Raw genomic sequence first — 6,179 nt, forward strand, 5'->3', positions numbered from 1 at the left:
CAAACGACTTATCAAATATTTAAAACCATAGATCTCATTACACACAAGGAGAAAGATTAAGTGTGCGCGCGCGCGTGTGCGTGTGTGTTGTAGAGCAGATGGTCTGTTGGGTGAGCACAGAAGGCAAATCTTACTTCTGACAAAGATCAACATAATCACACACAAACAGACAAACACACACAAACAGACATACTGTTTAACACAGTTTATACACTCAGAATAAAACTTAATAATAAAACAACCAGTGGTTACTACATGACATCTATCTAAATGTTTTAATCTTACTAACCACTATACAGTTGATGAGAGCTTTTTTAACCAAAGCACTTTACAAATCCTCCATGTTATTTGCTGATGTACATTAACAGACAAATTGGGTGATATTTTTTATATAATTATAATTTTTCGCATCAACAGTTGCAATATTGCATCTCATAATTAGAAATGTTGTTATTTACCTCACATTTACCTTTTGGCTAATTCTGGCTTTTTTAAAGGAGCATTTCACCTGTAGAAACATTAATCTTTATTGAAAGTGCGTCATATTTGTCGTGAAAATGTAACATACATTTCGAATTTGGTGCCTATTTGACTGAGAAAAGGGGTGCAAAATGATGATTTTTACATCATTGAAAGAAGGAAGTGCAACACTGAAATCTGTATTTCTCCTGTCGGTGCGGAAACTGCAGCAATGATGCACGACCATTCAAAAACATGACTGGGGTTCTAACTAGAGCCCTGCACGGGCCAAAAACTCCAGCCCTAACCCGGCCCGAAGTGTTCAAGCCCTACCCGACCCCAGCCCGACAAGGCCTGCAATTTTTTCAGCCCGAACCCGACCTGACCCGAGACCAATATCAATCACTTTTTAGCTCTCTCTGACGCCTGCGCTCTTTGATGCGCGCTCTCTCTCTCAGACGCGCGTTCTCAAACATAATAAGAGGTGAAGTATAGCTTTAGCCTACAGATATGCTTATTGCTTTAATGTAGGGAGTAATAATAGTTCATTTTTCACAGTTCATATTTATGATCTTATAGTCCATTTGAAAATTTTTGTACGAACTGACTATATTCTTCAGAAAAACACTAAATAACTTATCTTCCCTTACCTGATGCTGTTCAGTGTGCAATTAATAAATAAAAATTAGTATGACGTAAATTTTTAAAAGTGTGCGAGGTCCGTGCACGTCCTCCGCTAGCAACACAGAAATAGCAAAAAGCGCAATCGGCTAAACGAGCATTAAATATTAATATGACGTTGATTTTTTGTTTTTATTAATTTATATTCACAAAACTTATCAACAAAACATTGATTATAATTAAGAGACAAATTATATGAAACGAAATTCATTTTAAAGTAGCAAGAAAAACTTAAAATTAAACTCGAAAATAATGTCTGACCCATTACAATTCTCCCTTCAAATTGATCTTTACAACGCGTATGGTGTTTTCAAATTACAGTCTTTCTTTCGTAATAAGCTAACTAAATTTAAACAAAACAACAACATCATTACAACAATATTCAAACCCAACAATACTCAAACATATAAAACAGACATTATCTATAAGGATACATAAAACAATCTGATATAGCGTTTATAAAAGCTGGTTGGTAGATGTTTACGTTTTTTGGCAAAACCTCCGTTGCAAACCTCCATTTACCTGAATAAAAATAATTTTCACTTTGAAAATGATGCGCTGTCAGATTAACATGAGCTGTTCGTTTACATAAGACTCCATCTACGTTCATTTACACTGCAGCGCAACGTCTTGAGTTCTCAAACTAAAACATGGTCTGTGGCTTTTGCAAACGAATCCGTTTATGAGGGTCGAAAACGGTGGTGTGTAAATGAAAGGCGTAAACGTAGCAAAAGTAATGTTTTAAAGGATAAACCCATTAATGTAAACATCTAGATGCGCGCTGTCTCTGCTACACACGTAAACACACACACAATGAGGAGAGACGCTAAAATAAGCCCGAGCCCGACCCGAGCCCGGTCTGTAAAAAAAAAACAGCCCGAGCCCGGCCCAAATGGGCTTAGCCTGTCGGGCCCCGTCGGGCTTGCAGGGCTCTAGTTCTAACAATACAAAGCTTAATGCAAATGGGTGAAGTGTCCCTTTAACAATGTTTGTACATGTGTTTTATGAAATTGCGCTGTCCCCTTTGAAAATAAACTATTAAATTAAATCAACTCAAATCACATCACACTCAAAAAGAAGAATTTTTATACCTGCATTTTTCTATTCCAAGTATTAAGAGTGAAAATATATTTGGCAACCATTTAGACATTTTACTGTCAAGTCCCTACGATTCTCAGAAATCAGAATAGTGTTTTTCAAAATAAAAACAACACATGGCCTGGGTTTGATTTGAAAAAAGTGGATTTGTGCTGTTCAGAATGTCATAAAAAATTCAGATGTGTCAAATTTGGAAAAAAAGTTGGATTATGTCCACTTTTGCCTGCAGTGTGAACGTAGCCATAGACATTCAGCACTTTAATGTGTCATAATCAAGCTAACCGTGTGTCACCTAATGATAATCCTCATCTAGCAGTACAGAGATGTGATGTTGTTTCTTAAGGGCAGATAAACACTCAACTTCCATTTCCTGCTTTTCTGTTCCCACGTCCTGTTTCATCATGACCTTTGACCCTCCAACACAAACGCTGCAGGGAATGAAAATAGTGTGTGTTGAAATCTGTGTATGTTGTTTACTGGAATGTTCTAAGACCCCAGGGACACACATTGATATAAACACACTGAAGAAATTAGAAGTTCTGCTGGAGAAAAAGACATGGAGATGAACAGGATGCTTAAAATACACAATGCCATGAATGCCATGCAGTATCATGCAAAATGCATAGTAAAAAAACCAACAAAAATAAAGGAACACACTAAAGGGCTCATTATAGTTCTACAGCGGAGCTTCATTGATACTTCTGGGTCATCATCTGCGTCGACGTGCACTTACACATGCAGACCGCTAGTAGGCAGTATCCACGCATGTAACCCACAGTAGCAGTAAAAAAGCCGAAGAAGAAGGCGCTTGGCCAGCAAACCCATAGATATGTATAATAAAGGCTAGACGTCTTGCCCGTGTTGCTGGCCAATTGAGTGGAACGTCCGCATTTGTCGGCCATCTTTCCTCAGTCAGCTCGCTCACTCGTAGCATTGCGTTTAAAGGAGCATGTACTTTAAAAATGACCATAACTTGCTAAATTTTCTACCGATTTTCAAACGGTTTGGTTTGTTATAAACGTCAGAGATGTACCTATGACACTACATACTTAATGATTAATTTCATGAAACATGTTAAAGCATCCAAAATTATAGCTACGTTAATAACATTTGTAAGAAACCAAACCATTTGAAAATAGGTGGAAAATTTAGCAAGTTATGGTCATTTAAAAGTACCTGCACCATTAAAACTCAATGCTACGAGTAAGCGAGCTGACTGAGGTAAGATGGCTGCCAGGTGATGACATTAGAGACTCCGCCATAACACATCTAGCCTTTATTATACATATCTATGATCAAAAAACCCTTCAAAGAAGATGAAGCAGCAGTTTGTTGTGTATGATTTGAGCAGATTAGCTGTGATGGAGGTAAATTAACTTTGACTATTGTTGCAGCTTCAGTTTATTACTCCTCAACTTGACCCATCTATGTTTTTACCGTTGTTAGCGGAAATCTGTATGAGGACTTGACAGCAGCGTTTTAGCAGACCAATCACATCGCTTGCGGTTCGCTAGATGAATATTTTGCAGAGGTGCACATCAGGCTATGCAGAGCTACACTGTAAAAAAATTTAGTAGAAATTGCAGCTGGGTTGCCGGTAATTTACCATAGATTTAAATTTATGTTTTTTACTGGCAACATTTTGTTCAAAGTTAAATGAACATTAAACATTTACAAGTCTTTGTCTTTACAGAGTAAAACTAAAAACAGCATCAATCAAAACATTCTGGGAAACAAAATCTGAAGCAAAAAACAGAAAAAGGTTGATGATGATTTCTGGTTCCCAGAATGCTTTGCATGAGGCTGTTATTGTATAGTTTCATTCTGTAAAGATAAAGACTTGTTAATATTTAAAATGTATTTAACTTTGAACAAACTCTTGCCAGTAAATAACATAAATTTAAATCTACGGTAAATTACCGGCAACCCAGCTGCAATAACATTGTAATTTCAACATTGGAATTTTTTTACAGTGTACATACAGCATATGACGTAGAACCTTTGCATAACTACAAATCACACTAAAGGCCTAGTCCACACGTACACAGGTCATTTTAGAAACAGAGTTTTTCTCTCCTTCCTAAAAAAACAACAACTCTGTGTCCACACAAACACCCAAAACCTGGTATGAAGCACTGTCAATAGTATGCCAAACCAACAAGTGGCAATATATGCCTAACTGTAAAGCCATATTGGCCAATCGAAGCCATTGCATGATGTCACAGGCCAAAAACTCAGGTTTCACCGTCTACACAATAATGCTGCAACAGGGGTATCTAAAAATCTTTACCCTGGCAGTAGTTTTTATAAAAGTTTGGGTTCAGTCACCTGATACGGCATTTGCCACAGAAAAAGGTACGGCTTTATAAAAACTCATGTACATGTTGACAGACCTAAGCCGAAATTCAATTAAAGGTGTCATGAACTGGCTTATTTTATTATTTTTTATGGTTCCCTGTGGTCCACTTATAGCATTAGAAAGGTTTTTTTTAACCTAAAAACTCCTAATTAGTAAGTAATAGGATGCCTCTATTTTAAATCCCTCTGTTTTTGAGAGTCTGCTGCATGGAAACTTGTAAGTAACTGCACCACAGCTTTTATTGGATAACAGTGTTGAATATGTAAAATTTATTAATGCCCCAATCTGTGCATGTCTAGAATTGCATGTTGTGAATGTGTGGATATCCTGCAGAGGCGGCCTTATGCATGACTACATCACTTTTCAATACAAGTCTTGGTCTAAATAAAAGCTGTTTATAAAATAACAAAGAAGTGTTAAGGTTTGAAGGCACTTCATGAAACTTAATGGTTGCTACTGAATGTCATCAGATGTTAACCTCAAGTCTTTGTGTTGATATTATGGTCTGGAGTTATGCGGCCTATACCATGAAGCCGGGTTAGTTCAAGTGTAGGTCTCTGCAGTACAAAAAAGGGGCGTTTTCAGACTGGGATTAGGCGTTTTTAACCATCCAATCAAAAAAGTATGGAAGCCCTTAACAGCCATACAACGTTAATTTTAACACCTATTTCAGTTTGAAGACGCCCCAAAATTGGGAAACACCTCTTTTTGTTCTGCAGAGACCTCCTTTTGATTTAGTTGGTTAGCCAAGTAAGTTTAGGATTAGTTTGTGCAAATCCTGGGTTTGGGAACCATTAAAATGGCTTGTACCAACAAGGCCAGTTCACATTGGCTTGGTTTTGTCAACTAGAGACTAATCCTGTAACCCAGAGTTTGTTGAACCATTTTCATGGTACGGCCCATGGCCTTTTCTCTTGAAGGATGTTTTCACCTGTTGAGTGAATCTCTGAGAAAGCACATAACACAATGAATGCATTGTGTAGTTTACTCCTAATGGTTTGGGTTGTGTTTTATTAAATGGATTACAATGAAATCCTGTGGCATCTAACAAAGCAAAGTAAACACAGCCCTCTACTGGCCAAAAAAACATAAACAATCCAGTGTGAATCTGTTAGTGATCTGTGCGTGTGTTTGTGTTAACCAGGAACACTTCAAATGATCACTTCTTGTCTCGCCTTTCATCTCAGTCGATTTCTCAGCCGTCAGACAGGAAGTCATCAATAAACACTTTACATGTCACACTTGTACACGTTACTGTAGCAACCAACCAGTGTGTAGTTTACAAACCCACTCGCACAACTAAAACTAAACATGAACGCGTTGCAGATATTTCATCATGTAACTCACAGATCTGATCACAGACGATGAAGAAAAACAAAGCTGACTGTAGTATCATTGTGTATGGCCTTAGAAATAATCATGAAAGTGGGGGAATGCTTTATATTTTAAGATTAATGTTGGCCTTTAATGAAGACTGACACATCAGTATTGATTGATCTCTACTCATTAAATAGCAGTGTATTAAGTGTTAACATCTGTAAGAGAAAGAGAGAGTGATTTTAGTCTAAACTGACTGGTAAAG

This window comes from Paramisgurnus dabryanus, chromosome 19, assembly GCF_030506205.2.
Source record: "Paramisgurnus dabryanus chromosome 19, PD_genome_1.1, whole genome shotgun sequence".
Taxonomy (NCBI): domain Eukaryota; kingdom Metazoa; phylum Chordata; class Actinopteri; order Cypriniformes; family Cobitidae; genus Paramisgurnus; species Paramisgurnus dabryanus.